The sequence below is a fragment of the Pinus tabuliformis genome, chromosome 4_2 (genome assembly GCF_031772625.1).
Source record: "Pinus tabuliformis cultivar Carrire ecotype Pingquan chromosome 4_2, CPIR1, whole genome shotgun sequence".
Lineage (NCBI taxonomy): Eukaryota > Viridiplantae > Streptophyta > Pinopsida > Pinales > Pinaceae > Pinus > Pinus tabuliformis.
In genome coordinates this window covers 972738593-972752801 of record NC_142304.1, presented here as the reverse complement: position 1 = coordinate 972752801, position 14209 = coordinate 972738593, and positions in this window count along the sequence as shown.

Here is a 14209-nt window from a genome sequence, read left to right as displayed (position 1 = left end):
TATGGTATGCTAAAGTTGTTATAAACTAAAAACTAGCATATTAGTGATGGAAATAAAAAAAAAAAAGAGTGGTTACAAACAATCATTGAGTCTTAGAGGATTCTAATTCCTCAACAACAATGGGTTCTTTGTTGCTCTTTGATGAGTAACCTGGATAAGGGAGAAGACTTAGAAGTGAATTAATGCACTACCATTGTCTATCTAGTTCTCATATGAGTTGTATTTTGTCAAGCACCAACAAAATTTCTTGGTGTGCCTCATTTCGATTAAGCAAGATGCATCCCAATAACATTTTTAGGTGCCAGTATATGCCTATGGTGTACATATACTGGTTGAACCTACCTTGAGTATGTCAAATACTAGGTACCCAATTTCACGATTTCACTTACAGGCTCCATGTTCGATAGACATACTCGTTCCATAACAATTTTCAACTCAAAATTTTCTACTTCCCCTTGAAACTGTGAGGGTGTATGCACATGAAGTAGTCTAGCTAAAGTATTTGCAATTGTTGGGCCTGTGAATATCCCATTTCTTTATAATATGCAACACCATGCCCACTTATGGATTGCTTTTTAGGATTCATGGGGCTTAGAGTGTCACCAAGATCAAAGAAGGGAAGTAGAGCAACCACAGGTTGAGCCTCAACGAAAAGTTGTGCCAAAATACTGGGACAAGGACCCACGGAGAGGGGAGAGGGTGTGTATTGAAGACCAGAAAGTGGCATTGGAAAAGAATAAGTAATCTAAATGGAGGAAAAGAGGGGTTGGTGAGAGGGAATACCAACAAAAAAATGGGGGGGAGCCTCACTTCATGAGGAAGCAACTGAACATAGCCAACATAAAATATCATGGAGAAAATTTAATTATAGGATTTACTTCTTCATGTGATAGGAATTAAGAGTGGGATTTAGGGGCCATGAGTGGTCACGACTTCTAGCTATGTCGAAACTTGAACCATAATTTTTCCCTTGGATTGTTTTGAATTGCCTTTTTATGTGAACCTAACATCCTTAAATGTGTGAGATGACTAATTCACATGAAGAACCATACTACTAATAACTCCAACTACAAATCCTATAAGTCACCACTAGAGAAATTGACCTTTGTATTAATAACCATTCTCCTTAGAATTAAACTCCATTTGCTTCCATGATCTCTTCAAATTATGGTGTTGTGTGCAAAAGAATGGGGTTGTACTAATGAGACAACCATTGCAAATCATTTCAGGGGGGGGGGGGGAGTTGTGCCATGTCCACCCATATTTATGCTTGGTAGGGAAGTGGTCATGTGAGCCCCCACCTGTCCCCTCTATTGATTTTAATGTTGTTTTTCCAAATATTAAAAAGTTTTTAAGGCCATGTTTGCAAACGGTGGTAATTCTAGCCCTAGGTAAAAAGGTGCTATTAGTAGCACCACTTTTCAATATGGTGGCCTATTTTGGTGTTTGTTTATTCCAAAATATGGGGTTTTTAAAGTTAGGTTCTCATTTTTAGGTCATAGTTATCATTAAATAAAGAAGTATGCTTACTCCCCACTCACCTTTTTTACAAGTTTAGAATTATAACATTTTTCCACCATAGCCTTAAACCCCTATAAAGTTGTAAACAAAAACCTTAAAATCAACCCACAAATCTAAAATTAGTACTCTTAGCATCACCTAACCTCTCAACATCGCCCCAATTATAACTTGTTTGAAATATTGACCTTGATAATTGATACTAACTTGAAAAAAAATATTAACATCAACTCTTGAAACAAAAATTTATATTAACAATAAAACTACCTTTTTTGGGGGGTAATATTACAACTTATTTTAAACTATGTCCTTGATAATTGGTAACTTTATGAACCAAAAACTCAAAGTCACCCACCAAATGAAGCATGGTGCTTCAAGTAGCACATTCATTCATTTTTTTCAAGCTTAAAATTGCAACTTTTTAAACATGATGACCTAAAAAATTAACACTTTTATAAACTAAGCCATGCAAAAAAGAAGAAAAAATAAATATCTAGGAAAAAAACCCAAGTAAGAGAAAAAAATATGGTTTTTTATTTTTATTTTATTATTTTTTCGGATTGTATATATATGAAAAATTAAGATAGATTTTGTTATGATCCTTGCACCTTAAAAATGATAAGAAACTAATAATTACTCCTCTTTAAGGGGGAAACTCTTTTTACAATAAATACAATGAACACGACAATATTTGATGATCCTAAAATTATGTCTTCTTAGTATGTACATACATACATACTAAGAAGACCAAATCTTAGTATAACCAAATATTGTCTAGTCCATTACAATATGGGTACAATTATAATATAATATGGGACAATATGAGAGAAAGGGTACAATTATAATATGGGACCATGATAGGTTCTAGCCTACATAATAATATAACAATAGAAATGTAATCACTCAATATCTAGGGCTTAATAATGTGTTTTTGGGTTAACATGGGGCTTAACATGACCTTTCCCTTAAAACAACTGTTATCCTCAACATTTGAATAGCTATGGGTGTTTCTACATAAACAACTCATCTTCCCATCTTGCTTCTTCCATTGGTAGGTTCTTCCATTTGATGAGGTACTTAGTAGTTGCTCGATTTCTCAACTACTTAGTTATTGTTTCCAAAATTGAATCTAGTTCCAATATTATTTTCCCTTCATTAATCTATGGCAGAATAGTTTGGAGTAGGATCTTATCATCAATTACCTTCTTTAAGCAAGAAACATGGAAGATTAGATGTCTATGTGAAGATGTAAGTAGCTCCAATTTGTAAGCCATACTTCCAATTCTTTGCAACACCTTATAAGGGCCATAATAACTAGAAGCTAATTTATTGTCCTTCTTTTGTTGCTTGCGGGACATTGATTTATATGGTTGTAGTCTCACAAATACCCAATCCCCCACTTTAAATTCCCTTTCAATGTGATGCCGATCTACTTGTTGTTTCATCCTATTTTGTGCCATAACCAAGTTACCCTTCAATAGTTTGAGAACCTCTTATTTGAGTTATATATGGTCCTCTACTACTTGAGCATTTATAGTTCCTTTGAAGGGTGATGTGATGGATGAAGGATGATATCCATCAAGTGCCATAAATGGTGATTTTTTTGACAAAGTGTGGAAGGATGTGTACCACCATTTTGGCGAGAGAAACATATGACCCAATGTGTCCATTTATCAAATTCAAAGCAACATAGATATCCTTCTAAACATTTATTCACAATCTCAGTTTTCCCACTAGATTGAGGATGAGAAGATGAGCTATGAGCTAAAGGTGTACCCAAACAAGATAATAATCCAGTCAAAAAATTTATAGTGAAAATGCATATATTTCACTTACAATAATATTTGGTATTCCATGTAGCTTTTGGATTGTTTCCATGAATTATTTTGTCATAATACCTTCTTCAAAAGGATGATAAAAAGAGAAAAAGTGGACATACTTTGTCATTCGATCTACCACTACTATAATGAAACTTTTTCATTTCGATTTGGGTAATCCTATAATAAAGTTCATTGAAACTTCTTCCCAACACTGGTTTGGTACGGCTAATGGTTGAATGAACCTCATGGTCTTCATGTCTCTCCTTAATTTTGTTGGCATACAATACATTCTTCCATAATGTTTTTCACATATACTTTAAGACCTTCCAAAAAAAAAGTCTTGATCCTATGGTATGTATTCAAGAGCCCTAAATGTCCTCCTATGGGAGAAGTGTGTAAATTCGAATAGGACCTTTTGCTTGAGTTGATGATTCCTACATAAGTATAAAAAATCCTGATGAAATAATAAACCATTTTTCTATGTAATTTTTTTACTGTATCAAGGTCCCTATATAGTTTGTTGAATTATTTTGCATATCCTCTCATATTACTATCATTATATCCTTGAATCTTCCGCTGAATCAAATTGTGGAATGGAAATAACACATAGTAAACCATTTGTGTCTTCTTCTTTCCTTGAGAGTGCATTTGGCACAATATTTTGTTTTCCCTTTTTGTAGATAAATTCAAGTCATAACCCAACATCTTTGTGACCCATTTTTGTTGCTCTTTTGAATATATTATTTGCTCCAAGAAGTAATTTAGGCTATAATGATTTAGTTTTACTTTGAAGTGCCTTCCTGTTATGTAAATACACCATTTCTTAGCTACATGTACTATGACCAACATTTCTTTTTAATATATGGGTATCAGTAAGTTATTTCCTTTAAATTTTTTATTTTCAAAGGCAAGGGGCCTTCATCCTGACATCAAAACCACACCAGTGCCATGAAATGAGGCATCACACTCCATAATGAATATTTTTGTGTCATCAGGTGTTGTAAAGATTGGAGTTGTACACATATCCTATTTAAATCCTTTAAATGCTTTTATTTCTTCTTTAGTCCAAGAAAATGCTTCCTTATTCAATAATTTTGTTAGAGGTTCTACTATTTGACCATAATTCTTGACAAACACGTGGTAATGTCCATTCAGTCCTAACAATCCTCTAAGTTTCTTCAAGGTATTGGGGATTGACCATTCCCTCATAGTTTTTATTTTGTTAGGATCCACTTTGATACCATCATGTGATACAATATGACCCAAATATTCCACTTCTTGAACTCTAAAGGCACACTTGGAAGGCTTTGCATATTGTTGTTTCTCTTCCAATAGTGTTAATATCCTGTCAACATGTTGTACATTCCCTTTCCAAGATTTGTTGTAAATTAGTATGTCCTCAAAAAATATTAACACAAATTTTCTAAGAAATAATTTAAAAATGGAATTGATCAAGATTTGAAATGTTGAAGGTGAATTTGTAAATCCAAATGGAATCACCAAAAATTCATAATGAACTAATGTATTCTAAAGGCTGTTTTGGGAATGTCTTCTTTCCTCATTTTTATTTGATGATATCCAAAATGAAGATCTGACATAGTAAAGAAAAGTGCTCCATGCAATTCAATTCATCATTGACAAGAATAGGAAACTTATCTTTGATTGTTGTTTTATTGAATTGTTTGTAGTTTGGACACATACACCACATACCATCCTTTGATAACCATCCACTAATGAAGGGAAAGCACTCTGGCTAGGCTGAATGATGCATGCTTCTAACATTTGTTGAACCATACACTCAATCTCACTCTTTTGTGCATGTGGATCTCTGTAAGGCCTAATGTTAGGTGGTACACTTCCAAGTTTTAAATGAATAACATGGTTATGATTTTCGATAGGTGGAAGACCTTTAGGAATTTCTCGAAATACCTTAGCATGATTGTTGACAAATATTTGAAGACCCACTAGAGCAGATAATATATATGTTTGGACTTCTAATGAACATAATTGTGCAAATATGCATTGGTGTCCCTTTTTTAGCAATTTTTCATGCTATTAGAGTTGCTCACTTTACTAGGTTTTCCTTGGATACCTCTAAGTTTAATTTCCCTTCCTTTTGAGACGAATCATATGAAAATATTTTAGAAATTAAGGGCCATTGTTCTAAATGATTGTAATCACAGGACCCTTAATACAATATCAAAAACACCCATTTGGATGTCAATCATGGGACTAACCAATAAATACTCCCCCATATTCAACTTAATATTATTGCACTTCCTTGAACAATTTATGGTACCTCCATCTACAATCATCACTTGAAATTTTGGTGCTCGATACACAAAGAAATTAAGAAGTTTTTCCAATTTGTGATTTATGAAGTTATGGCTACTACCAATATCAATCGATATCATTATCCTTTTCCTTTTGATACATCCTTCCATCTTGAGGGTTTTTAGAGTACTGATGCTAGCCATTGCATGACAAGCGATTGTTGGAGTAGTCTCTTCTAGCTTTAGATCTTGTGAAGTTTCCACTTCTTGATCTTGTTCATCTTCACAATATATGTAGAACAATTTCTTCTCATTGCGTTTATTCCCTTTACTTGTTGTCATAGTTAAAACATAGTCCATTTACTCTTCTTTCATCTATTTTTTGAGGAGTCAACCTTGTCAGTTTAGGAAAGGGAGCATGATTTTTTTTATAGTTATTAGTGACCAATTTCTAGTGGCCATATTTTTACTCTCAACTTTCCTCCAAGACTGAAATCATGCTCTAAAGATTTATTTTCAAAGAGATGCACCTCATGTTGGATGCTTTTCCTTTAAAGTTCCAATAAATAGGTCTAACAAGTTATGCTCTGAAACACTCTTTACTTTGAGACTCAACTTTTGGAATTGTTGAATGTGATATGTAACTATACCTTTTTCTCGAAGATTTACCAGTTGAATAAAGAACATTTTTCTCATAATGTGCTATAAATTCCTTTGTAAAAATGGACCTATATATAACATAACCATTTTTTCTTTTGCTAAGCCACTGATACCATACATGTTGGTCTTGTTCTAAAAACATGGATTCAATATTTACCTTTTGTAAGGATGCCACTTAATGTAGATAAAGGTATTTCTCCATCTAAAATATCCACGTTACAAAATCATTACCATCAAATATCCTCATATCAATCTTCGAAATGTAATAGTTCCTTGGAGCTGACTTGAAACCCTGATGATGTGGATCTTGGATTGAAAATTCATGATTATGGTTATGTGATTCAAAACTCTCACTCTACAATTGTGATAGCATACTCCCCATATAAGATTGATTCCCAACAACATGCTTATCCTTATGTTCATGATTTCCTTAGATCTCCACGTCCATTTTAGGAAGGCTCTAAAAGAAAATATTTTCAATGACAATCATGGATTTTTGTATTTCTTCCTTATTTTCATTCATATTCTTTTTTATTCCTTTATTATTTCCATTCATCTTCTTTTCCATTTCTCTTTTAAGATTTCTTGAGAACCCGAGAAATCAACCCTTTTCAACATACTATCATCCATTTCTTTAACTTTATTCTCTAATTGATATAACCTAAATTCTAAGTCTTTACTTTATTCATGAGTCAAGGATAGGCCTTTGGTAGATTTAATTGGAATATTAGTTTTCTTTGGAAGCATGTTGGAAAAATAATAATAACACTCCTCTTTGTTACAATAAAAAGGGGATCTTCTAATCAATAGTTAGGTCACTAGTAAGTTATTTATCTTAATTTGGAGAATATCATAACATATGAAGCTTCATTGATATACCTATGAGATTTGAGGCCTTCTGGATTTGAAATTTGTCTGGTAATATTCTGACATGTAGTTTGTAATTCCATAAGTGTGAACTGAATCTATTGTATCTCTTTTGGACGAAGAGGCAAAAATGGGTAGAGTATACCTTAAGGGAAGCTCAAGAGGAGGTGGATGTTCCTAGGACTTTAGCCATGAAGAGCATACCACCAGATATTTTCCTGTTACATGGATCTTATGAGTGAGATGATTGAGAGTGAGCCTTGCAGTTTTCAGGAAGCATCTAACTAGCAAGTGTGGAGGGATGCCATGGTGGAAAAGTACTCTTCCATCATGAAAATGATGTATGAGAAGTTTTTCTATGGCCTGAAGGGAATTAGTGGTGGGATCTAGGTGTATATATAAGATCAAACACATTGTTGTTGGTAGTGCTAACAAGTTCAAAGCTTGATTAGTGGCTAAAAGGTTCTCTCAGAAACAGGGAGTTGACTATGATGATACATTCACCCTTGTAGCCAGGTACTCGTCAATCAGGGCTATGATTTCCATGGTTGTAGAGATAGGTTGGAAGATCCATTAGATGGACATCAAGACAACATTTATTAATGGTTTGATTGAGGATGAGGTCTATATAGAGCAACAAAAAGGCTTTGAGGTTCATGGGAGGGATTCCCATGTTCACAAGTTGAAGAGAGTGTTGTATGGACTCAAGGAAATACCACATACATGGTATTCTAGAATAAATAGCTAATTTTTGGGGATGGGTTTCACCAAGTTTGACGGTGAATCCTACTTGTACTGCATATTAATTAGGGGAGAGCCACACATTCTTGTGTTATATGTAGATGACTTGTTTCTTTTAGGTTTAGATAAGCTCAATGTAGATTGCAAGAGGGATATTGATTCGAAGTTCAAGATGAAGGATATGCAATTGATGCACTACATTGGATAGGTGAAGTACATTGTGGAGATCATGAAGTGATTCAGGATGCAAGACTACATGACTATGACTATGCCAATGGTGACAACTGGAAGAAAATTAATGCTTCCAAGTCAAAGGTAGTGGACCCCACTTTATACAAGTAATTGATTGAATCTATTACATATTTGGTCAACATTAGACCAAATATATGTTTTCTTGTCAATACACTCAGTTAATTTATGGTTGAGCCAAGGCAAGTACACTAGGTGGAAGCAAAAAACATACTTAGGTATCTACATGGTACGAAGGAGTACGTGTTGAGTTATGTCTAGGGGGGTGGAGTGAAGCTAGCGGGTTATTTAGGTTTTGACTGGGAAAGAAGCATCATTAAAAGGAAAAGTACTTCTTGTCACTGTTTCAGCTTGGTGTTTGGAGTTGTTTCCTGGTCTAGTAGGAAACATAAGTTAGTTGCATTGAGTTCTACTAAGTTTGAATACATAGCGACAAGTTTGGCATCATGTGAGGCCATTTGGCTTCAAAAGATACTCATGGGGTTGTTTGATTAGGAGTTAGAGCCAACAGTGATAGATTGTGAAAATCAAAGTTGCTTCAAGCTCTTGGAAAATATAGTTTTCATGACAGATCGAAACACATAGAGTTCAGGCACCACTTCATCTGGGACTGTGCACAGAAAGGGATAGTGAAGCTATAATATATACCTACAGATGAGCAAGTTGCAAACATCCTCACAAAGGCATTGATGAAAGTCAAGTTTTTATTCTTCAGGAATAAGTTTGGGTTGGTGCAAACACCTTCTTTGCAAAGAGGGAGTGTTAAAATTGAGCTCGGATATGTGTCTCTACATGACCTTGTGTCCATGCATCTAAAATATATCTTGAAAAATTACTAATTTTGGTAATTTTTAATTCTTCTTAAGTCTGAACTTAAGAAAAACATGATAATTAATTTAATTAGTTATTATTGGCTTTGTAACTCAGATTTCTAAATTTTATAACGTTGGAAATTAATATTTCCATTTGGAAAATTCAAAGAAAATGATAAGATCAAACTTTGGCCTTCGATATTTTCTTTAAAGAACTCAAGGAGGAAATAAGGGTATGGGAGAAATTATAAATTGTTGAAATGAAAGGGTAATGGATACATTAGAGATCATATTGGGTGAGAGAGAAGAGGGATGATTTGGGTGAGCATAAGTAAGGCCGAGAAGCTTAGAGAAGGGGCCGTCTTTTTCAGAGAAAGAGGGGTCGTAACCTAGACGTATTAAGCAATGAGAGAGTGGCCATAACCTAGGATATGTTTGTAGGAGAGAGGATGATTACTAGGGCCAAGTTTCCTACTAGAGGAGAGGCCAAAACCTAGGAAAAGATATGTTGAAGAAAAGGGGCTGTACTTTGCTAAGGAGAGGTCATACTTCATGCCATACCATTGCAAGGGAGAGAGGGATAATTTCTATGGCCGTTATTGGTTATACATTCTTTGGATATGCTATTGTAATAATTTCCTAAGTAAAACCAACTCTTTCATCAAAGACTCTAACCAATATGTTGAGTTCATTAAACAAGCCAAACTGGATCCGAGTGATAAAATTGTTAGTTTTGATGTGGTCCATCTCTTCACCAAGATTCCCTTAGATGAAGCAATACAAGTTGTAAAAGAAGTGGTGGACCCCCAAACTGCGAAGCTGGCTAAAATCTGTCTCTGTTCCACCTTCTTCACATTCCAAGGGGAAATCTTTGAGAAAACATCAGGAGTGGCTATGGGATCACCTCTTTCACCTATTGTAGCCAATCTCTTCATGATTTTTTTTGAAAAGAAAGCTCTTGACACCTATCCTTTAAAGCCTAAGTTTTGGATCAGGTTTGTGGATGACACCAGTGTTAATTGGCCTCATGGGGATGATGAGCTTAAAAACTTTTAAAACCATCTCAAGAGCATGTCTGATGACATAAAGTTTATAATGGAAGTTAAGGAGAATAATTGCATACCATTCCTTGACATCCTCCTCATTAGAAACAAGGATGGTTTCCTAGGACACAAAGTATTTAGAAAGAAGGCACATACTGATAATTACCTTCATGCAGATTCACATCACCACCCAACGCAAAAAATGGGTGTTCTTCAAACCCTATTTACTAGAGCCTGTAAAATATTAGATGAGATCTACAAAGAAGAAGAGATTAATTACTTTAAAAAAGTATTTACCAACCTAGGATACAAGAATAAAAACATCATTAAAGCCATTCAAAAAGCCAGATCCGGAAACAAGAAAGATAAATCTGAAAACCAACCATCTGCTAATGCTTACCTTCCATACATTTGTGGGGTCACTGACAAGCTAGCTAAAGTTCTCATGAGAAAAGATATCAAAACTTCATTCAAACCCTTAACAACTATTAAACAAAGAATGAAATATGTCAAGGACAACCCAGAGCACCTCCAACAGAAAGGTGTTTATATGATCAATTGCTCTTATGGGGAACACTATATTGGGGAAATAGGTAGGTCTGTCAAGATTAGGCTCAAAGAGCATGGTGCAGATATCTGTAATGAAAGAACTCGTTCTTCAGCTTTAGCTGAGCATGCAGGTAAGACAAACCACCATATCTGCCTTGAAGATACAATGGTCATTGCCATTGAAAAACATCATTTCAAACATAAAGTTCGGGAGGCACTTGAAATCATCAAGCACCCACACAACCTCAATAGAGATGGAGGCTTGGAAGTTAGCAAAAATTGGCTTTCCCTTCTCCCCCATATTGAATAAAATGCTATCCCCCACCCTCACCCCTTCCCATTTATCATCATGCCCGCCCTCCAGCCCTTCCCATTACAATTATCTCCTATATCACTTCCCCCATCCTCTTAATATTTCCCCATCAGCCTCTCAGGCACCCCGTTTGACCTTTTGAGCCCATCCCTTCTTTGAACCCTATCCTTGGTTTCCAACTCCACCCCCCTCCTAACCCTAAAAATAACATTAAGCATTATTAAGAAATCTAAGCGTTAGTAGAATAACACATAAAACAATTATAAATCAACCAAAATAACAAATAAAACAATAAAATTAATAAAATACAAAGGATAAAGAATAAAAAATCCTCATTACAATATGTTGAAAACATAAAGGTAACAATGTAATTAATAATAACATGAATTATATTATCAAATATAATAAAACTCATATTGGATTATATTAACATTAATTAAAGACATAATATCATAAATCTTTAATAATAGAATTAATTAAAATAAATAATTTATCAACAACAAGGAGCCACTGTGGTGGCGCTAGTCCCTGCCGGTTGAGATTTAACTTGTGTTTAGTTTGCATTATCATCAGAGCGTGTTTGCATTACTAGTATGTTTTAGGCATGTTTACTTGTATTAAGGTTTAGTGAATTGAATAGCGAATTGTTGTATGGACTTTTTGACTTTATGCAAACAGTGAAATATAATGAACTTTGAGTTGGTTAAATAAAAATTGTGATAAATGTAAGATTAGTTTTAGATGTAATATTCCAATGTGTCATGATTTAGAAAATGTGTAGATTAATAATTAAAATGTAATAAAATTTAAGATTGATTCATGGAAACTTTGACGGGAAAAAACTATAAAAGGTAATAATAATGCATTATGACGTATGAAGAATTAAAGAGTGTTAAAGCAAGTTATGTATTTTAATGGTGCATAAAAGATAGAATTTTGTTATTTTTTTAGATTTGAATATTATGGAAATATTCATAAAATGATAATCAACAAATAAACATTATTATGAGTATAAATTTGATAATTAAATCCGTGGTGGAGAGTGTTCAATATTTAGATAAACGATTGTCGGAAGTCAAAGAAGAACTTAAGCATTTAAAAATTATGGAGTCTTGGACCCATGATTGAAAGATTAGATATCTAGTAACATGTTTGGACATAAGCGATACCATTCAGGTTAATGTCAATGATTGGCGAATTATTTCATGGTCAAGAGAACAAAAGATATATTTATTCTAAAATATTGTTTATCATAACTTTAGTGTGAATTTTAAATTTCTCCAATTACAAATCAGCAAAGAAAATAAACCCTGTATCTAATTTCTAATTAGTAATTTGTTGCATTTAATTAATAATTTGTTGTGATGCAAAAGGACATGACTTTTGGTCTTTTTTATATCTTTGGGGTAGTAAATATTGGATCTAAGTACAATAGCAAAGCAATTTTGATAAGTTTATTTTATAAATTAAAAACTAAAATAAACAAATCATGATCTGCAAGAAAATATTCATTATCTTTTGGTGTTGTGAAAGGACTTACATCACAGATAAACAGATGCCATTAAACATAGTTGTTTTTCTATTTTGTGATTATCTTAATAAGGGGCTATAGTTTAATAGCATAGGCATAGGAAGTATGATGACATATAGAATGACGAAAATTGAGATAATTGAAAATAATAAAAAAATGGAGATTGACTATAGCACTTCAAATTACTCTATTTTTTAGTTAGAAATAATGTTTTTGCAGCTTGATTTTATAAAAGTTATTATGTTATTAAACTTTATAAGTGGTGACAAGAAAGGCTTGCCTTGGTATAAGCTAATTATTGCAGGTTAACACAACTAGGAGAAATGATATTACATGTTATAAATTATGAAAGTCATATTCAGTTAATAGTGTTTTAAAAAATAGATAAGAGTTCATTTCAATGTGGGAATCTTTTTATTCAAGGAATTTTATTTCTTTGTGATTGGAAGTGTAAACTTTGCATTATGAATACTGAATAATAAAAATATTATAGGAAATTTATAGTTAGTTAAAACTATAAATAGTTTAATAGTTATAATTAAATATGAATGGATAAGCAGTATTTAATATTATATGGCTAATTTAAATTATAAAATGCATTATTTGTTTAAACATTAAAGATAGAGTGTGATATTTAATTAAATAAAAATAAATAATAAGAATATTTTTATATTGGATGAGAGATATTGAAATTTAATTATAATTGACATGTGTATCATGATTAATAATAGTAAAAAGTGTTTATCATAATTAACATCGTTGTGATGCTAAGGCATGGGCCAATGTAGTTAACAAATATAAAAAATAAACAAACCCAATTATTAAAGAAATGAGTTCAAGTAACTAAATATAGTAGATAGAAAATAGTAAATGATGATAAAGCATGAGCAACATGGCCATCAAATATTAGAAAGAAACAAACCCAAATATTAGATAAATGATTTCAAGTAACTAAATATAGCAGATAGTAATTTGTATTTATGGAACTTGTTCAAATTGAATTATAACATTGGTTTTCTGCATAAAATCAAATATATAACAGATAAAGATGCCAATTTATTAAACATTAGTATACTGAATCAAGAGCCATAGAGACAAAATAAAAACTGCCAATGCCAATTTTTATTGGCTAATAATTAATGCATTAAACATTAGCATAATGAGTCAACAGTCATAGAGACAAAATAAAAATTGCCAATGCCAATTTTTATTGACTAATAATTAATACAACATTTGACTAGATGAATGTTCAGATACAAGATGATCATTTAAGAACATAGGATTTGTGCTGTAACATTTTGTCATTCTGTCAATACAATCTCATTTTGTCAGCAATGACAACACTTCATTCCAACTTTGCATGTTTCAAAAATTTCAGTTGAAGGGGATGCCAAGGAATTTGCAGAAATTTATGCTTCTTTGTACTAGCTTAAGTGCTGAATTTTAACAAGATCATTTCCAGACTTTCCTAGAATGGCTGCAACTGTGCATTCAGATGTTACAACTTCAACTGCAGTTGTTGTGATAAGCTGACCAGTTGCTGTTACACTGCCAAAGGTGATATACAATGCCAAGGACATTAGTACAGAAATAGTGATCAGCAAAACCACTATGATAGCAGCAATTGACAAAATTTTGCAAATGTTGTGTACCTCTCACGAGTGACATCATCATCATGCTCTGTCACGAATTGCACTTTATATCATCAAAAGCACTTGCTGATGCATATAAACTTGTTGAGTCAAAACAGTAGTCAAATTATGCAAGACTGAAATAACATGGAAGTGTAACCTAAAACATCTCAACTCAATTTTGAATTTAATAATATCTTGA